Below are 21,964 nucleotides of genomic sequence, written 5' to 3' on the forward strand. Positions count from 1 at the left end.
TGCACCCACACTAGGGCTTTTTCCAGCGTAGCTACATTGGTAGAAATCACCCCCTTAAATGACAGAGCTAGGTAGGCCAGGCTTTGTACCAATTTCAGAGTATCCACACTAGGAAGGTTCACTGATTGAGTTAAATTTGTGCACAAATTGTGCGTAGATAAGACCTTGGTCTATTTCTCTAGCTGTAGGGACACACTGTACTCCTCCTTCATTTCAATAAGAACATAATGGCCATACTCGGTCAGACCAAAGGTCCATCCAGCCCAGTAGCCTGTCTGCAGACAGTGGCCAATGTCAGGAGTGAACCTAACAGGTAATGATCAAGTGATCTACGAACTATCCACTTCAAAATCCTAATTAGGGCTGCTGAAATGTTAACATTGTTATGCATGTCTAACACATCTCAGGACTTGTCTATATGGTGCGGTTAAGTGCTCTCTGGGAGTGTGATTTCTAAAGCCCTCTAATGTGCTTTGCATGAACTGGTCCACGCAGACCAGGCCGGTGCACTTTAATGTAGTATTGTTTCAAACAGCACTGGACACTACTGTGCTAATAAGCGATGGTCACATAAATACCACCCTATACCGGAAACCTACTGACCGCTACACTTACCTACATGCCTCCAGCTTCCATCCAGGACACACCACACAATCCATTGTCTACAGCCAAGCTCGAAGATATAACCGCATTTGCTCCAATCCCTCAGATAGAGACAAGCACCTACAAGATCTCTATCAAGCATTCTTAAAACTACAATACCCACCTGCTGAAGTGAAAAAACAGATTGACAGAGCCAGACGAGTACCCAGAAGTCACCTCCTACAAGACAGGCCCAACAAAGAAAATAACAGAACACCACTAGCTGTCACCTTCAGCCCCCAACTAAAACCTCTCCAGCGCATCATCAGAGATCTACAACCTATCCTGAAAGATGATCCTTTACTCTCACAGATCTTGGGAAACAGACCTGTCCTCGCTTACAGACAACCCCCCAACCTAAAGCAAATACTCACCAGCAACCACACATCACTGAACAAAACCACTAACCCAGGAACCTATCCTTGTAACAAACCCCGATGCCAACTCTGTCCACATATCTATTCAAGTGACATCATCATAAGACCTAATCACATCAGCCATACCATCAGGGGCTCGTTCACCTGCACATCTACCAATGTGATATATGCCATCATGTGCCAGCAATGCCCCTCTGCCATGTACATTGGCCAAACCGGACAGTCTCTACGCAAAAGAATTAATGGACACAAATCTGACATCAGGAATCATAATACTCAAAAACCAGTGGGAGAACACTTTAACCTGTCTGGTCATTCAGTGACAGACCTGCGGGTGGCTATATTACAACAGAAAAACTTCAAAAACAGACTCCAAAGAGAGACTGCTGAGCTGGAATTGATATGCAAACTAGACACAATCAACAAAGGATTGAATAAGGACTGGGAATGGCTGAGCCATTACAAACATTGAATTTATCTCCCCTTGTAAGTATTCTCACACTTCTTATCAACCTGTCTGTAGCTTGATTATCACTTCAAAAGTTTTTTTTCCTCTTACTTAATTGGCCTCTCAGAGTTGGTAAGACAACTCCCACCTGTTCATGCTCTCTGTATGTGTGTATATATGTTCCATTCTATATGCATCCGAAGAAGTGGGTTGTAGCCCACGAAAGCTTATGCTCTAATAAATTTGTTAGTCTCTAAGGTGCCACAAGTACTCCTGTTCTTTTCACTAAGTTAAAGTGCACTGTTTGAGGCAGACACTGCTACAGCGAGATTCAAACCTGCGACCCCCTGCATTCTGAAACCACTGCTTTAACCTGTTGAGCTACGAAGCTAGACCCCAGTTCCCCTCAGCAGAGGGAAGAGGTTGTTTAAGGCTGAGGAGTGGCACATGACCAAGGAAGGAGCGAGGAGCCACCAGTGAGGAGAGATTGAACCAGGGACTGCTTTTCAGACCCTAGCGAGATTCAAACCTGCGACCCTGGTATTGCGAGACCACTGTTCTAACCCCCTGAGCTATGGAACCCAGCTGCAGATCCCCTCACCACAGGGAGGAGGTTGGTTTAGGCTGAGGAGCGTTGAGCCAACAAGGAAGGAGAGTGTTAAACAGAGACTGCTACCCATGCCCCAGCAAGATTGGAACCTACGACCCCTAAACCAGTGAGCACCGGCGGGAATTACACGGACCAATTAATGCACCACACATTAGGGCGCTTTAGAAATCAACCCCCCGTAGAATGTATTACCCTACCGTGCAGACGAGCCCTCAAATTCATTGTGTTTGTTCCCCCAATGCTGCTCCCAGGCTGAGATCTCTGCTCCCCTGGTGCCCAAAATAGACCTTTCTTATCACACTCCTCCTAGTGAAGGCAATTGGGGTTTCTTTCCATGCTGGACATTTTTTCTCCTTACTATGGTTATTTAATATTATATTATGGTAGCACTCATTGTGCTAGCCACTGTACAAATACATCTGGAGATACTTTCTCTGTACCAAACAGACCACAACATAAGACAATAAATGATTAATAAAATGTGGGGGAGAGGAATACAATCAGATATAATTGTAATGTTTCAAATCCTTACCCCCCGCCACCAATAATAATCAATATATAAAGTACCAACTCTGCCCCTAGCCCCATTAGTGACTGGCTGATTTCCTAAGTGGCACAGGTGGGTCTTGGGCACACATTTCCCAGGTTACCCTGCTTTACAGCAATCACAATTGTGGTGTCTTAGGTGGAGCCCAAAGTGGGCGCACACAGTTCCTTTCTTTAGCTGCTGTCCATATCATCTGGCACAGGATTGTGGGGGAGAAGGGGACCTTTGGCAAGACTAAGTTTACTCCCAGGTATCAAGCATGAGGAGTGGGCACCCAAGTCCAGGTTTTACCTAGAAACTCCCACTTGACTGTCTGCTATTACATAATCATTTCAGCAGAACCTGCTTGCCTGGCATTCTCAACGGCTCCATAGATCACATATATTCTCATTTGCAAGCACACCTGCAAAACAGGTTAAGAAGTTGTCCCACACTGTACAGCTGGTAAATGCAATGTTAATGATCTGCAGAACTCTGCATTATTGAGGCAGAAGACTCAGCAGGATTTTCCACAATTTGGCAGCAAAAGGAGCTAATGAAAGTTCAGGCTGCATGCAAAAGGCATCAAGCCACAGAACAAGCAACCGATAGTCCCTTTTTATAAGGTCCCACTGAGGCCATGCCTAGAATCCTACGTTCAGCTCTGGGCAACTCAATACCAGAAAGAGGTACATAAACAGAAAGGAATTCAGAGAACAGCAGCAAAAATATTATATAAAGGGCTTAAAAGTTTGCTATATTAGAGGAAAGCAAATGAATAACCAGTAGATACCACTCGGCTAAGCAATAATTAAACAGAGATAAGGTAACTGTCTAACCACCACAAGAAGAGGAATTATTTACGGTTGTGCAAGTGGTTACAACTACGAGGAATGGGATGAAACTGAGCAAAGGCAACTTTATGGCTGAATACAAGGAACAATTTCTTACCTGAAGAATAGTCCCATGGGGAAGCAGTGGACGCCTTATTGCTTGGGTCACAAGAGATTAGATGGGACAAAGCAGCAGATAACATATTATAGGGAACAATCCTGGGTTGGTCAAAGGGCTGTTAACTTAATGTGTGTCCACACTTCTCAGACACACTGCTGCAGGGTTTGTTTGCAGTGTAGACACACCTGGATTGACTCTACAGAGTCTGTCTCTCTGACCTCTATAACCTGAAATTACCTGAAGAATTCTATTGGCTTTGCAACCAGACAGCCTTGAAAGAAATCTATTCACAAAGGCGAGTGTGCTGAACATTGTTCAGTATGTGAGGTACAAAATGAAGAACAGGGAAGGATCTTTCACAATTTTAACCAGTTTTCCTCCTTTCCGTTTTCCAGCACCCATGGACATAGGCACTGGGGGCAGAAATGAACTGTCCAACATGAGCATTACAGGGCAGAGGGAAATGTACTCATCAGAGCTGCAAGCTGGAGACTTGCTAAATATTGAAGAGCCTGGTACTAACTCTCAGACTGCAAGGGACTCTCCCTCTGCATCTTCAAAACAGGCACTTAGCTCTTCAGCTTAGACGCCTCCAGAATTTGCTATCCAGTCAAGAATTGCCTCATAAGGGATCTCAAACAATTTCCCCAGATGTGCCACAAATTGAATAAGAGACTGTTCTGCACAGTGAATACTGCGATGGAAAATTGTTATTTATACTGATTTTTGCATAATATATGAGGGACCCCGCAGAGAGGCACACGTGTGATACTGATCCTTTGAATTGCATAATGTAAGATTATGTCAGAGAGCTGATGTTTAAATGATCTGAGATGCTGAGCTGTACTCCTGGAAAAATGGTGACAAATGTTTCCCTAGGAGGCACAGGCCTGCTTTCTGAGAAGGTTGGAAATGCAGACTGAGACAGCTAATATCTGGTACTTTAAAAGCCAGAACTCTTATAGGCACTCGGTCAACTTTTTTATTAGCCTACCGTACTTAGAAATATTTGTTCCGGATGAAAATCTGCCTGACAAAACCTCAGGCCAGGAGCCACCTTTACCTTTACTACCAGCTCTCCAAAACCTCCCAAATACTAATGACAACTTCTCCATTGCCAAATGAGTTTTTTGTTCATCTCACACTGGTAGGGGCAGGAACGATCAGTGGGATAGTTCTATCAGCGTGTGCCAAGAGCTTACCTTCGGAGGCTACTTTCAGTTTGGGGAGGTCTGGCAACTCACCAACTACAGTTGAAGCTGATATCATCCGATGCCTGACAGGATGGGCCAGTGGTAAGGGTGGTAGCCTGGGACCCAAGAAAGCCAGATTCAGTTCTCTGCTCCACCACAGATTCTTTTCGACCTTCAGCAAGTCACTTAGTCTCTCTCTGCCTTGGTTCCCCCTGTAAATTGGGGGGATAACAGGACTTTCCTACCTCACTGGGGCAATTGAAAGCAAGAGTGAGATTTAAGCTCCCATTCTGTTCCCTGTGTGGAAGGCAGAGCATACAAAGAAAGGTCATAAGGAGCTTCAGAAGAACCTGGGCTGCTGCTCTAAATGTCTGCGCTTCCATCATTGGCTCGTGTGTGATCGAACACCGAATAAGTGAAAACCCACAGAGGTAGAGACAGACACTGCATACTCAGAGAAAAGATAATGATCTTCTGCAGCCGTCTGGAGTATTTACCAGTGATACCATAGGGTTTCTCTCTATTAAATGTAACTTTCTCCTTAACCAACTGGTATTCAGTTCCCCAAAGGTCTAAACTACTGACCTGGGTTGGCAACAATATGGCAAAGTGCAGAAATCAGCCTAAAATCCCCACTCAGTGAGGATACAACACAGCTACCGTCTAGAACATTAACCTGGATACTGTCTGTTAAAGGAGTATGGGCTCTTCTGAAGAGACGTGCTCTAGCGGTATCAGCGCAGGTCTGGGAACTAGGAACTCTGGAGTTCTAATCCCAGCTCTGATGTGGATTTCCACTCTCTCTACCTTCACAGACTTAGTTTTCCCAACTGTAAAATGGGGCTGAACCTCAACTCCCTCCTTGCTATCAGTTCCATGATGATTAGTGTTGGTGAAGCACTTCAATGATGGAAAGAGTGAAGTATTTGTCTTTAAAATATCCATTAAAGCTTTTTATACAATTGCTTTATTTCAAAATGTTAAACTATTTATAGAAATTGAGAGTCTAAGGACTTTTAAGAAGAAACAACATTTCTATATGTTCTCATTTAGAACTCTCTCTCTCTCTCAAGTGTAAACAACGTAGATTTTAGGACCTGCTGGTTTATAGGAGTACATGAAAAACATCATTCTGCTCTCCATTAACAGCCGCAGCTGAAATTGATGAGAGAGGACTACACCACCACTCATAGCTGCTAGCTGTTCCTGGCTCTTGTTTTCGTGGCAACGGGCAGGCACTGCATTATCAGACACCACTGACACTGGGTTAGTTTTGTTTTTAAGCCATGGCTTGGGAACAGGTTTGGCACTCAGAAATTACAGCTGAGAGCTGAAAAGGGGTAGGAGCTACAAACAGCACCTGGGAACTGCTGAGTAACTCCATTGTGTGGGCGTCCTCATTCTCCCCAGATAGGTGGGTGTACCACAGCTGTGTTGTGTGTGTGTATGGTCTGCAAGAGCCCTTATAAAGATCACCATCTATTACTTTTTGAGCAGCCAAGTATCTGCTCAATAAAATAATCTGATCCTGCCATTTTGTGAAGTAAAGTGGGATTGTGTCTTGGCTATCAAAGTTATAGGTGGATGGAACTAAAGGGGCACACTGTCTCCTATAGAATGCTCCTCTCTCAGAAGTGCAATGCATCTGGCTGTGAATAGGCACAGACAGCAGACACCAGCACAAGTTTTCTGGTCTCTGTTTCCTCAGTGATCAACGCAGCTCCAAGACCACATGTAAGGTCACATCACAAAGCCACACAGGAGATCACATGCCCAGGAACATGTGGCCCTCTGGGGTGTGAAGTAACAGGACAGGGAAGCAACCGGGGAGAAAAGAATTAGAAGAACAATACAAAAATGAGAAGGGGGGGAAAGGGACAAGGGGGAAGAGGGAAAAAGACAAAAGGAGAGAGCAGAAACTGAGCCTGGGAAGCTCAAAAGAGAAGAGAGGTGTATGTGAGGGTGCCCATCCTCAAATCCATTGCAAACGGGGTTTTGACAATTAAAAAGCCAAACATCATCGGTACACACAATAATGGGACTATGTCTTATGGCATTAGGAGTGTCCTTGCATTTCCAGACTTGGTGTCAGATCCACAAAATTCCTCGTTGGACCATTCAAGGGTTGTTGATCATATGTAACCTAACAACAGGGACTAATTTATACATTAACTTGATTCAAGGTTATCAGAGCTCCTATCCCAACCAACTACAGATTCTCTTGGTGATTCACTTTTACCCCAAAAACACCTGCAAAACATAAGCGCTGTGCTGCAGAGCTCAAATGTCTTTTGTTCTGGTTACCAAGTTGGCCACGTCCCTGGAGTTAACAAAAGGATTTGGGATTACTGTAATACTGTTAGGATTCAGTGTGAAAGCAGATACCCAGTATTATGGGATGATTATCACTGAGTATGTTCAATATGTTCACACAGAATGGCACAGCAAGAGGTTAATTATATTGCTACTGGAATCTGCTTCTAAAAGGACCATCTTTCGGTTTAAGAGGGGAATTTAATTTTCACACTCATTCAGTTCTGAGCTCTTTCAAGAGAGACTGCTACTTATGCCAGAGTGTAATCGATAGTTTAAGATCACAAACTGCTGTTTAATGGGAAATAAATCCAAATGATTAAAAGTACTTTACCTGTGACTCGGAAGCAGGATTGCTGTTCAGACTCTAGATCCACAAAGAACAATAGTGGCATTGGCTTTGCAACTCACACGTCTTATTGGGCTTCACATACCCTCCAACGTTTGCCTAGCAAGGCAATCCATTTCAGAGGGAGACATTTGGGGAATTAGTACCAGAATCTGCTTCACTAATTCCTTACGTTGAATGGACCCAGGCAGATGAAGCTAGCATAACTTATCAGGAATGACAATGCAGTGGCAAGTTTCAGAGTAGCAGCCGTGTTAGTCTGTATCCGCAAAAAGAACAGGAGTACTTGTGGCACCTTAGCAACTAACAAAACAGCACTGGGGTCTAGCAAGCTCCAAGAGAAATACCCATTTTTGTGGCGAAGATATTAAATCCATGTAAATTGTTAACAGGAAGTGCATCTAGCTATTAAGTAGCAAATATAAGTTAAGTTTTGCAAATGGATTTCCTGAGCTTCTAAAGAAAGGAAACAGGATTTCTGTCTCCAGGACACCTTGTGGCAAGGAAACCTTTTCCCGAAGTTCAGGGGCAAACCAAGCTATCAACGGCTCATCAAGCAATAATTTATTAAAAGCTGAGAATGCCGGAGCTGGTAGCACCTTCTATCTCACCGGAAAACTATTGGAGGAGGAGGAGAACACAATAAAAAAAATAATATATGGAGATATACCTATCTCCTAGAACTGGAAGGGACCTCGAAAGGTCATCAAGTCCAGCCCCCTGCCTTCACTAGCAGGACCAAGTACTGATTTTTGCCCCAGATCCCTAAGTGGCCCTCTCAAGGACTGAACTCACAACCCTGGGTTTAGCAGGCCAATGCTCAAACCACTGAGCTATCCCTCCCTGCAATGGAGAACTACACGACACTATCTCTAGGCAGACAGCGGCAACCGTGATGGCTCTTCAGACAACCACGTACAATAGCTAACTCATCTCTCATATTCCACCAAAGCAAAACAAAACTATATTGCTCACTACCAACTCTGGCGGGACATGAACCAGTGAGCAAGAGGTGAAAATCTCAGGATAAGTGCTAATAGATTCAGCCAAGGCAGTGGACAGAAGGGCACATTTTATTCTTTCAGAAGCTTTTTAAAATACAGATCTGTTGCGAGATAATCAAGTCCTGGCCCCAAACAAGGATGTGCAAAGCCTGTCCTATAACATGTGTTACCATCACACACATAAGACTATGGTCTCACACCTTGCAAGGCCCATATCCCCTTGCTTTGGGGATGGTAGAGAGAAAAATTAACTTTCAGGACTTGCTGAGCTGTTTAAGAAAAGTCTATTATCTTAATTTTAAGACACTGCATTTTTTTTATACTAGTAATATTGCCTGCCTTTTCCTCCTCAAGTTCAAAGCATACTGGTAATGATGTCCATCTTCCTGAAATAAGTGCAACATGCTTAAAAGTATTTATCGCCGAGTTTAAACAAACTGGAGAACAAATAATCACATTTTCCTAGCTGCAGGGCACAGACTAAGCAATAACACTTCTCAAAAACAGCTTCAATTAGGGGCTTTTCATTTAGATGTTTTTGGCAACAAATTGGTTTGAAGCCTGGAATTAAAACAGGACAGTGGTGGTGGAGTAAAATCCCAATATAAAAGGGCATTAGAATGAAATTTCATTGCAATTCTTACCAGATAACTGTGAGGATTCTAATCTTCCCAGATGACATCACTCACTTCCCCCGACTCTCTGCTCATTTCAGGATCCAGTTGGAAACCGGCCTTAGTTTAAAAAGCCTGTTAGCTTTCTTAGTTTGCCACATCGCTCTTCTCCTCTCTTGACTACATGCCTAACTCTGGCCTGTTGTTTCTCCAGTTCCTCTCCACTCACTGTTGGTGCAAACACCCTCCACTGAATTCTCCTGCCATCTTACTGTAGTCATTTCATCAGCCCTCCGCCCCATTTCAATTCCCAGCTGAAAAAGAAAGTCTCCTCTCCTCCTTGTCAAGGGCAGCAGGTTTGTATAATTTTTGGTGGTGCCCAGAACAGGTCCAAGTCCTGCCCCTCCGCCCCTGCTTTGTAAGCCAATATATCTATTTTTAAAATAAATATAAAAATGTGAGGGCTCTGGGGTGCGGCTGGTGATGAGGGATGTGGGAGGGGCTCAAGCAGAGGGTTGGGGTGCAGGGGTGAGGGCTGTGGGGTGGGGCTGGGGATGAGAGGTTTGGGGTGTTGAAGGGGCTCAGGGCTAGAGCAGAGGGTTGGGGTGAGGGGTTCATGAGGCAAGAGGGGGCTCAGGGCTGAGGGCTCTGGCTGGGGATGAGGGGTTCACGGTGCAGGAGGGGGCTCAGGGCTAGGGCAGAGGGTTGGGGTGCAGGGGGTGAGGGCTCTGGCTGGGGGTGCGGGCTCTGGGGTGGGGCAGGGCCAGGGCCAAGGATGAGGAGTTTGGGGTGCAGGCAGGCTGCCCCGGGGCTGGGGCCAGAGAGGAGGACTCCCCGCAGTCCTCTACCCGCCGGCAGCAGCAAGCTCCGGGGGAGGGGCCCCTTCTGCCCCCCGGCAGCACACTCACCTCGCACCACTGTCACTGCATGTGCTCTTAGGGCCCTTCTCAGGTCCAGGAACTCCCTCGCCTCCCCTGTGGTGGGTGTCGAGGGGGGCTGCCATCACAAGTGCACCTCCTCCCCTGCTGCTGCCCCTCACCACAGCCTCACTGGGGGTGGGGGATGGGGCTGCCCCTTGCCCAGCGTGGGACAGGAGCAGTGACTGCAGGCGTGGGGAGTCCCCCCATGCTGGTGGGGGGTCCCACGAGAAAAGGGTCCCGCCGAGGAGGAAGGGCAGGGTCAGGGTCAGCCTGCCCTCGCTCTAGCGGATGGGGAGCACTAGGACCCTGCGGTGGCAGTTGATGCCAGCAGAGCAAAGCACAGCGTGGAGCTGCAGAGGGCAGCCACTGGCTTGAGGCAGGGACGCTCTGGGGCCAGGGGGAGGCGTGCGGCGGCAGCAAGGGGGGGCTGGGGGAAACTCGGGGGGCAGCGTGCGGGGGCGGCAGGTTGGGCCGGGGGAGAGACCCGGCCCAAACATTGGTGGAGCCGGGCCCTCAGGCCCTGAATATTGCTGGAGCCCGGGCACCACAGGCCCATATAACTCGCCGCCCCTGCTCCTTGTCTCTCTACTTCTCTCTCACTAGCATCAAGGGTGGTGGTGGTGGGCGGGGGGTGTCAAATTTCTGTCTGAAACTCTTACACCCACTATAGATACTAGTAACACCTGAGTTCACTAGAAATGAAAGTCGTTAGTAAAAATATGTTCAATTTGTTCAGTGTTCTCTTTGTGCATTTGACAGCTCTGTGTCAGTTTCACTATTCTGTATGGCCAGTTAGTCAGTTACTCGCTTGCTTTAAAAAAAAAAACCGTAAACATAAGCATTGAATCATATTGTATGATTTGTAGTACTGCAGTGCATAGGGAGTCTCAGTCACAGACCAGGCCCCTATTTGCTAGCTGCTGCATGAACACAGAACAAAAAGTCTAACTAGCTTACAAACTAAATAGAAGACAAGACAACATATGGATACAGAGAGATGGGGAGTACAAATAAACAATGAGATAATATTGGTCAGCAGTGATCTCTGTGCACCAGCAGCCTAATCGTTGTCAAGTTTTTTGAAGGCCTTATATTATTTTAAAGAGTTTGGGGTTTTTTTAAGACAGAGTAACTAGACAGTTCTGTAAAGTGATCTGGACATAACCAAGAGTGATATCACCAAATGCTCTGACAAACTTTGGAAGACAGTTTGCATAAGAACAGCCAAACTGGGTCAGACCAATGGTCCATCTAGCCCAGTATCCTGTCTTCTGACAGTGGCCAATGCCAGGTGCTTCAGAGGGAATGAACAGAACAGGTAATCATCAAGTGATCCATCCCCTGTCGCCCATTCCCAGCTTCTGGCAAACAGAGGCTAGGAGCACAATCCCTGCCCATCGTGGCTAATAGCCATTGATGGACCTATCCTCCATGAACTTATCTAGTTGTTTTTTTTAACCCGGTTATAGTTTCGGCCTTCACAACATCCTCTGGCAAACAGTTCCACAGGTTGACTGTGCATTGCGTGAATAAATACTTCCTTTTGTTTGTTTTAAACCTGATGCCTATTGTGTGACCCCTACTTGTGTTATGTAAATAACACTTCCCTATTTACTTTCTCCACACCAGGCATGATTTTATAGCCTTCTATCATATCCCCCCTTCATTGTCTCTTTTCCAAGTTGAAAAGTCTCAGTTTTATTAATCTCTCCTCATACAGAAGCTGTTCCAGACACCTAATAATTTTTGTTGCCTTTTTCTGTAACTTTTCCAATTCCAACATATCTTTTTTGAGATGGGGCAACCAGATCTGCATGCAGTATTCAAGGTGTGGGCATACCACGGATTTATATAGAGGCAATATGATATTTTCTGTCTTATCTATCCATTTCTTAATGATTCCCAACATTGTTAGCTTTTTTGACTGCCTATGCACATTGAGTGGATGTTTTCAGAGAACTATCCACAATAACTCTAAGATCTCTTTCTTGAGTGGTAACAGCTAATTTAGACGATTATGTTTGCATGAAGGAAACTATACAAAAAAAGCAGTGATATATAAATAAGGGTACTTTGGAGTATATCCTGCTCACAAGAGCTAACAACTCCACATCTACTGTACCTCAAATATTCACTGCAGAATGCAGCCATATCTGAAACATCTCTAGCCATCAATATAAGGAATCACAGTGCTAATGCAGGCTAATAGAATAATGCTCGGGAGCAGAATAAAAAGAATGTCATTACAGTGCCTGCATTTGGACTATTAAAAACCAAGACAGCGTGCTAGACAGTAACAAAGCTCTTGGTACAGTGTAAAGCAAGCAATAGTCTCTCTCTCCTTACTACTATTCAAACTCAAAACCAAAGGCTTGGAGCAGCCTCCCCAAGAACTGGACAGGTACATTGGAACCAGGCAGCTCCATGACTATTAGGAATGGATGAATGGATGCCTGGAACGGATCTAGAGAAGCGGAGTGACAGCACTTTGAGGAAGAGAGAAGAGTCTGTGAAGAAAAGTTGACAGGAAGCAGTGTAAAGTGTGGGAAAAGGAAAGGGAATGTGGTTTGAATGAGGGAAATAATAGACATCAATGGAGCCAGAACAGTAAGAAACTTACCTGAAAGAATAATACAGCAAGTGCAACCTGAGCAACCAGCAGTCTCTAGCAAGTGTTTGAACAGCAATGCTGGCAGGTTTGTCCTTGGTGAAGGATAAACCCACAAGCTATTTTCCCCCTTGTTGTCTCTGAGGGCTAATAGTTCAGGAGAAGGTGATTCAAAGGTATCTATGAAGGGCTGCTAATGCCTTAACAGGAAACTGTGGGGAGTACAGGTCTTCCTAAAATGAGCAGGATTGCATATTCCCTTTGTATAAAATTCAGGAGGGACACACTACCATCTCCCCTCAGTCTGGTTCCCCGCTTCTCTGCACCATAAAATTCCCTGAAAGAAAGGAGTAAAGTACTTTCAATGCATCTCCCATTTATTCTGTGGGGAGAAGGAGAGTGTAAGTGTGGCTTTTTAATGTGCTTGCCCACTCTTTAATTGGGACATTTCAACAGCATTCAGCACAGCAAATGTATAAAGTATCACCATGTCTGGTCAAACGTACCCCTACCTTGCACATACCACTAGGGATGGCACACTCGAGAATTACCTCAACAAACTAGTGTTCAGAAGATGCAACTCAAAGTAGATTAAAGCAAAAACAAGACAAGGGTTTCCCAGAAAGAACTAGTCCTGCGCCACTTGCTAGATCAGCATACTACATTGTTTAACCCAGCTACTCAATAGCATTCTTCTGCTAGCTACAGACCATCTCCGTGAAAGAACCTGTATGTACATTTTCACTATGAGGAAGTTAGTAAGAGATTTAATTAATCTGTCTTTCAGATCTACCTATCTGTCTTTCTGATTAATCCACCCATCTGTTTAATGTACCCAACCTCCTCTGCAATCAACTTTCCCCATCTGCCTGTGTTCTGTCTACATGTATAGTACAATATAGACATCTGCCTGTGGAATCTACCATTTCAAGTTTGTCTGCCACTGGAGAGCTACCAGTTCTGGTATTTCAGCAAACTAACTGTGTAATAGCCCATGTGCTCCTATGGACATGGTATCTCAGAAAGGGGAAAGAGGGAACATATGAAGAAAGTTTCCAACACACAGAGAATAGCACCCATCTTACATTAGTTCACAGTGCATGTTTACTTCCTTTCTGACCTGAAAAACTGTAGCTCGGTATGACGGGTTGGGTCACAGAAACCCCCTTGGGACTGCCACCTGATGTGCTGAGACTACCTCTGAGCCCATTTTCCCTGGCAGCTTGGGACTTCAGTGCCCTGTCTTGTTGATCCAGACACGCTAGCCTGCTACAAACACAGACCCAGGTCTGTACCATGCCCCCCAAAAGCTGCAGACTTAACTGAAAACAGCTTAAGACATACTCCTGTCTCCAGCACCCAGATACCCAGTTCCCAATGGGGCCCAAACCCCAAATAAATCTGTTTTACTCTGTATAAAGCTTATACAGGGTAAACTCATAAACTGTCCGCCCTCTATAACACTGAGAGAGAGAGAGATGCAAAGCTGTATGCTTCCCCAGGAATTAATTACTTACTCTGGGTCAATTAATAAGCAAAAGGTGATTTTATTAAGTATAAAAAGTAGGCTTTAAGTGGTTCCAAGTAATAACAGACAAAATAACAGACAAAACAAAAGCACGCAAGTCTAAGCCTAATACAGTAGGAAACTAAATACAGATGAAATCTCACTCTCAAAGATGTTTCAGTAAGCTTCTTTCACAGACTAGACTTCCTTCTAGTCTGGGCCCAATCCTTTCCCCTGGTACAGTCCTTGTTCCAGCTCAGGTGGTAGCTAGGGGATTTCTCATGACTGCAGCCCTCTGTGTTCTGTTCCACCCCCTTTTATAGCTTTGGAATAAGGCGGGAATCTTTTGTCTCTCTGGGTCCCCACCCCTCCTCCTAAATGGAAAAGCACCAGGTTTAAGATGGATTCCAGTACCAGGTGACATGGTCACATGTCCCGGGAGACCCCAAGCCTTCATTCCTCCCAGCCTGACTCACAGGAAGGCTTTCAAGTAAACAGAGTCATCTCTATTCAGTAGCCCTAGTTCAGGAGTAGGCAACCTTTCAGAAGTGGTGTGCCGAGTCTTCATTTATTCACTCTAATTTAAGGTTTCGCGTGCCAGTAATACATTTTAATGTTTTTAGAAGGTCTCTTTCTATAAGTCTATAATATATAACTAAACTATTGTTGTATGTAAAGTAAATAAGGTTTTTAAAATTAAATTAAAATGCAGACCCCTCCGGACCGGTGACCAGAACCCAGGCAGTGTGAGTGCCACTGAAAATCAACTCGTGTGCTGCCTTCGGCACGCGTGCCATAGGTTGCCTACCCCTGTCCTAGTTGATGGGAGCCATCAAGATTCCAAACCACCATTAATGGCCCACACTTTGCATAATTACAATAGGACCTCAGAGTTATATTTTATATTCCTAGTTTCAGATACAAGAATGATACATTCATACAAACAGGATGATCACACTCCATAGATTATAAGCTTTGTAATGATACCTTACAAGAGACCTTTTGCATGAAGCATATTCCAGTAACATTATGTTCACACTCATTAGCATATTTTCATAAAATCATATGGAGTGCAACATCACATCGGGCATCTCAGTCCTTCCTATTCTCTGGTTGTGGCACATGACAGTCTAGACTCCTGAGGGCTGTAATACTTTGGTCCAATTTCAGCTGTTGGGTTTAGTGTGTGGGTGCTGGTGGCCTCTGATACCCAGGAGGTCAGACTAGATGATCTGGCGGTCTCTTCTGACTTAAACTATGACTCATAGTGCCAAATCCTCAGTTGGTGTAAGTCAGTGGAGCTCCCTGACTTGGGTGGAGCTGCACCAATATATACCAGCCAAGGATCTGGCCCGTAAAGCAGGTTTCAGAATGAAAAAGTTGGAGACCTGCTGCTTTAGCATAATAATCAATATTCCTCTAGTCATCTGAGCACCATGTCACTGGACTGCACCATTGGGGAATTTTTTCATCATACTAAATTAGGCATGTAAATCTTGCACATACTTCTGAAGATTCGTGATGTATGTCTTTTGGTCCTCGAAGGGCTAACACTGATTTAATACACACAGATCTTTACAGATGATTGGTGGCCCATTACACACCAATCGTCAGCACATTATACATCACACATTGCACTACCGTGCATGTTTCTTTGCTTATTATCACTTCTAGTCATCCATTCCCACTGCTCTTCTGGTTCATACAGCCTAGATGAGTTCCCTTCTCTAGTCACAGTGGCAGTTATTCTGGAAATATTCCTGTCACTCACCTACAGGTAAACTCAAATATTGCAGCAGCAGTAAGGCAAGCTATCCTCAGAAAGGCCCTGTTAACAGCACACTGTTACCAGGAATGCACTTTTCTTGCAATAACGGTTTAACTTTAGTGCAGAAGGAACCCACAGTGCTTTAAAACTGATTTACAAACAAATAAAGTCACTTGAATGCAGAAGCACACAACAGCACTACACAGCAGTTTAGGTCAAGCAGCAAAGACTTTTATCCAATTAAACTAGAGCGAAGAGAATGTGATTGTCTGAATTCCAACTGCAGCAGGACTCCTAACCCTTCCCAAAAGTGCCATGGAATCTTTAATGACTGCAAGTGATCAGGAACTCTGATTGCTTTTCTCATTAAAAAAAAGCATTTCCACCAGAAGAACGTCCTCTAGCTCCATGCCAAGTACCTGATCAAAAGGGACTCAGAGAGGAGTCCCACCTTCTGAATCATCTATGTTACTTCCTGCCATACCGAGCTTTTCTAGCGAAAGCTCCAATGTAGGCATAACTTTAGTGCCAATACCTAAAATCCAGCTGATTCAAAAATGCAACAGAAACCAAGGGTATGTCTTCACTGCCAAGTGAAGGGGTGATTGTAACACACCAAGAGCGTATCTGCACTAGCTTTAATCTAGCTAGCATGGGTAACAATAGGAATGAAGATGCAGCACAAGCTTGTACCCACAAGGAACCCTGGTACAGACTCAGGTTGCTAGCTCATGCAGAAGCCCGCACGGTCACATCTTCACTACTACTGTTACCTGTGCTAGCTAAATTAAAGCTAATCCCGGTAAGCTACCGTCAATTGCAGCGAAGACCTACCCTAAGACAGAGGCTCTCAACCTTTCCAGACTACTGTCCCCTTTTCAGGAGTCTGATTTGTCTTGCATACCCCAAGTTTCACCTCACTTAAAAAAACTACTTGCTGACAAACCAGACCTAAAAATACAAAAAGTATCACATCACACTAGTACTAAAAAATGGCTTTACTTTCTCCTTTTTACCATACAATTATAAAATAAATGAATCGGAACATAAATATTGTACTTCCATTTCAGTGTATAGTATATAGAGCAGTATAAACAATTTGCTGTCTGTATGAAATTGTAGTTTGTACTGACGTCGCCAGTGCTTTTTATGTAGCCTGTTGTAAAACTAGGCAAATCTCTAGATGAGTTGATGGACCCCCTGGAAGACCTCGGAGTACCCCCAAGGGTACATATCCCCCTGGTTGAGAATCACTTCCCTAAGAGACAAAATGGCCCTTTCAAGCACTAAAAAACATCATTACTGAGTCACAGATTCCAAGGCCAGAAGGGACCATTGTGATCTAGTCTGACCTCCTGTACATCACAGGCCACAGAACTGCTCCCAAATCATTCCTAGAGCAGAGCTTGTAGAAAAAACATCCAATCTTGATTTAAAAATGGCCAGTAATAGAGAATCCACCACCACCCATGGGAAATTGATCCAATGGTTAATTATCTTCACTGTTTAAAATGTACGCTTTATTTACAGTCTGAACTTGTCTCGCTTCAACTTCCAGCCATTGGATTGTGTTAGACCTTCCTCAGCTAGACTGAAGAGACCATTATCAAATATTTGTTCTCCAGGTAGGTACTTACAGACTGATCTAGTCACCCTTTAACCTTCCCTTTGTTAAGAGGCATAGATTGAGCTCCTTGACTCGATTGCTATAAAGCAGGTTTTCAAATCATTTAATCGTTCTGGGGGCTCTTCTCTGAACCCTCTCCAATTTATCAGCATCCTTCTTGAGGTGTGGACCCCAGAACTGGACACAGGGTTCCAGCCCTACCAGTGCCAAATAGAGCAGTAAAATAACTCTACTCCTACTGAAGATTTCACACTTTATGCATCCAAAGATCACATGAGCCCTTTTGGCTACAGCATCACACGGGGAGCTCATGTTCAATTGATTAGCCACCCCCCCCACAAAATCTTTATTCAGAGTCGCTACTTCCCAGGATAGACTCTTCCATCCTGTAAGTGCGGCCTACGTTCTCTGTTCCTAGATGTATACATTTTCATTTTAATACACATTTTGCTTGTTTGCACCCAGCTTAAAACTCCCTCACTGCCTCTCTCTGCAAACAAGGGAGAAGATCACACATATTCCCACTGGAGGGGGGGGGGGGGGGGGGGACTGAGGACCCATAATCCCAACTCCACTGGTAGCAGCTGTAACATGACAGGATGCAGCCATTTTTACCACCCGTTTAGATGACATGGTGTGACATTAGACAACATGGTGATAAAAATGGCTGAGTCCTGCCTACGCTGCAGCTTCCATTGCTGCTTCCGCCAGTGGAGAACTACAGGTCCCAAGTCTCCTGGATACGCTGGACCAACACAACAGGAAGGATCGGATAAACTAGTGTCTCATGGATGGATAAGGAGAGATTGTGTGTTTTCCACTCCTCTGCTGCGATTACTAAGAGGTGGTCACAGTTAATACACAGAACACGCATTTCTCTAATAAAGCCCCCATTAAAGAGAGTGAATGGGTCTCTGGAGCATTGGGCCTTGTTCAAACACAACCCTTATTATTATAACAAGGGGGGGTCCCCCCCTTCCTTCAGTGAATGATTATTAATGTGTTTCCAGGAATCCAGTCCATTTCTCTAAATGAGAACAGCGATGGCAGCCGAGGCAGAATGAAGCTTGATAAATGCCCCCCTTCCCCCACTCACCCGGCAGGAGCTGCCAGGGTTCTCGTTCTAACAAGCGTCAGATGTAAGATGACTGGAATAACAAAGTATGAATTTTTATGAGTCTAATAAATCACTCCACTTTTCCTGCTCTTGATCGTTTTCACCAATTCAAACACTTGAAAAACCCTGGCTATAATCAAATGGGTTCATGGATCTTGCATTAGAGATTGGCCATGAGCGGGGGCGTGGGGAGAGGTCTTCCCTCCGCCCCCCCGCCGCTCTCCAATCGCCGCCTTTGGAAACAAAAAATACACCTGTCAGATGCAAAATTAATCTGCATTTATACTTTGGGTTTTTTTTCTTTTTTTATATAATGATCAAAAATTTGAATCCATTAGGGATTCCCCACCCCCAAAACCGCATATCAAATTGAAGGCCAGAGTATTTTTTCCCCAGCCTTTAACTTTCCTAGCTATCCATTTAAAAGACCCTGCACAGACTCATGCATCAGCAGAAAAACTTGTATAAACTCCTACAAATGGAAGAAAACTTTGCAGCCACTGTTCGAGCCACATCACAAGAGGGCAGGTTTGCAAAGTTCTTTTCATTCTCCCCTTCCCCCCCTCCGAATTCCTGAATAAAAACATTGATGCTATGAACTGGCTATGACAGTATCTAGAAAGAGTAACAAAAAGGGGTCTAATTTTGCCCCAAATTTGCTGGGAGTGTACACATGCAAACACACTTGGCAGAGAAAAATACTTAAAAGGAACGCAGAGTCCAAACCTTGACTAGTATGATGCAAACTGAAAGAAATCAGGACTCTGCTCCGTGCCAAAGAATTTTTAAAATATCCACTGCACACACTGGAAGAATGGGAGGGCACCAAAATAGAGACACAATGCTGTAATGCATCTTAAGCATGAGAGAATGCATCCCTCTAGCTGTCAAGTGGCCTTTGGTACCTCAAGATCAAATATGGGTTAGAACCGTAACATGCAACTCCAGGAAGCTTTGAAACAAATCAAAAGGCATCCTCTGAACAGGTGCAATTCCCCCAGCACACCAGACAGAGTGAGTGTGTGTGTGTGGGGAGGGAGGGTATGGCCCAGTCCTGTTGTGAATAGGGAGAAGCAGAAGTCCTGCAGTTTGGTAGCTTTATGTCCCAAAGGAAGTTGGTCAAATTGGCTGGGAAACCTGTTTTTTGTCGTCATCATCTGCCTGCACTTTAATCCAGCCAATCTGTTTTCCTGCACACTGCTTTTCATTTGCTTTTCCAGCACAGCACTGAATCAGGAAGGGAATTCATCTTTGACAAACATTTACCGATTATCAAATCACAACTGCAGCCACAGACAGGGGCAATAAGTCACTTTAAGCAGCCGTCCGTATTGCAGTCTGAAGAGTTTGGGCAGCTTCGTGATGACAAATAACTCCTGTCAAAACCGCATGTTCCCTTGCGCTCAGAATCTTTGTTCTCTGTTGTTCCACACTACCTGGTGTTTAATGACAACACTGTCAGACTAAGACGAAGCCTCTGCACTGCGGACTGTCAAAGCCCTATTAGAGGAAAGATTGAGACCCTACTCTTCTTAAACTCACTCAAGCAACACAACCCGCTAGTTTTTATAATTATTGTACGAGAGCCATCGATCGCATGCTGACACCTAACCTAGCTGTATGAAATGGGAGTAGTTTGCTGGGTGACAGTTGCTATAGATTATTGTGGGTGGCTTTTTTGTGGGTTTTTTCTTCCCCCCTTTTATCCATTGCTCTACAAAGCCGAAAATGGATAGGAAGGAAGACAAAAAAGTGCACAGCTTCCCCCAAAGACACTTTTCCATCCCAGCTCTCTGCGCCCAAGTTGCCTTCAAAGACTTTCAAAGTTGGGAATCCTAAGAACAAAGTAAGAGGGAGCTGAGTTCTGCCCTCCCCCCCAGTCAATTAACTCCATGGCATCAAGGCAATGGCAGGATCGTCACGAGTGCTTAACATACAGTTAACATCCTCATATTGGAGCTCCCTAGATAGATACATTAGGGAGCTCTGAATTTGCAGGCAACGTGGAGCTAACCCATATGGTCACCATAAAGAACCTCTGGGTAAATTTCAGCACGAGGTATTCCTGGCCTGCATAAAAAGGGACAACGTCTATTTGCAGGGTTCTGTATTGCACAGAAGATGCTGGCTCAGGGCACTTTTATCAGCTATGTGCTCCTTCCACTTTCCCCAGGTGATCACTGGAATGGATGCTCCACTGGAGTGATGTTCTAACCTGAACGTTGAGCCAAACGCTGTCATCAAGAGGAGGAGGAACTGAATGTCTCAGCTGCTCCATTGTGAAGGAAGGAGGAATTAAATACCTGCCCAATGTATGCTGTAAAGCTAGGAACGGAGTGCGCGGATATCAAACGTTCACACAGAGCACAGAGAAAGAGAAAACAGTGCTGGGAGAGTTCAAGTGTGGAAAGCCCGAAAAGTAACGCTCCAAAAACAAAAAGGTAGAAGGAAGGTGGGCTGGTGGAGAAGGGGATAAAGGAATCGAACCCTCATTGTGCATCTGCTGATGTAGCCCCAGAGGAAGTCCAGGGTTGTTACTTTCAACTAGTTTGAACCCTGCTTTATACAGTATGCAGCAAAAATTAAAGCCACTGCCACAGCATCTCTGCTGTAACACAGGGGTTCTCAACCTTTTTCTTTCCGAGGCCCCCCCCCAACATGCTATAGAAACTCCATGGCCCACTTGTGCCACAATCACTGGTTCTCTGCATATAAAAGCCAGGGCCTGCATTAGAGCTTAGCAAGCAGGACAATTGCATGGGGCCCCCACGAAGCTACATCGCTCAGGCTTCGGCTTCAGCCCCATGCAATGGGGCTTTGGCTTTCTGCCCTGGGCCATAGCAAGTCTAACACTGGCCCTGCTTGGCTGACCCCCTGAAACCTGCTTGCAGCCCCCCAGGGGGCCCCGGACCCCTGGTTGAGAACCACTGCTGTAACAGTCACGTCTTCCTGCCACCACAGTGACTGTGTCTGCATTAGCAGCCTTCTGGAAACCCTCCCACTGATGCACCCCCATTGATGGTAGTCAGTGTACACGGGCACCCACATTTTAATCTCTGTTCTCTCTGGGGGGAGGGATAGCTCAGTGGTTTGAGCATTGGCCTGCTAAACCCAGGGTTGTGAGTTCAATCCTTGAGGGGGCCACTTAGGGATCTGAGGCAAAATCAGTACTTGGTCCTGCTAGTGAAGGCAGGGGGCTGGACTCGATGACCTTTCAAGGTCCCTTCCAGTTCTAGGAGATAGGATATCTCCATTTATTATTTATAATTAAACCCGCTCAGAACATATCTAGATGACTTGGTGGCCAATGTGCCAGTGCCTGCTTGAGCCATTACCTCAGCGCTCACCACTGCTTCCATCCAGGGAGCTGCGCTGGGGGAGGTTGCT

General features: G+C 45.0%; 1 protein-coding gene across 2 annotated transcripts in view; it reads right to left on the bottom strand.

Moving 5' to 3' along the window:
• The window catches only part of ZC3H3 (zinc finger CCCH-type containing 3), a 337,281-nt gene that overhangs the window by 224,312 nt on the left and 91,005 nt on the right, over positions 1-21,964 (bottom strand). The gene's annotated exons all lie outside the window — the stretch shown is intronic.

Source organism: Chrysemys picta, chromosome 2 (genome assembly GCF_011386835.1).
Source record: "Chrysemys picta bellii isolate R12L10 chromosome 2, ASM1138683v2, whole genome shotgun sequence".
Classification (NCBI taxonomy): domain Eukaryota; kingdom Metazoa; phylum Chordata; order Testudines; family Emydidae; genus Chrysemys; species Chrysemys picta.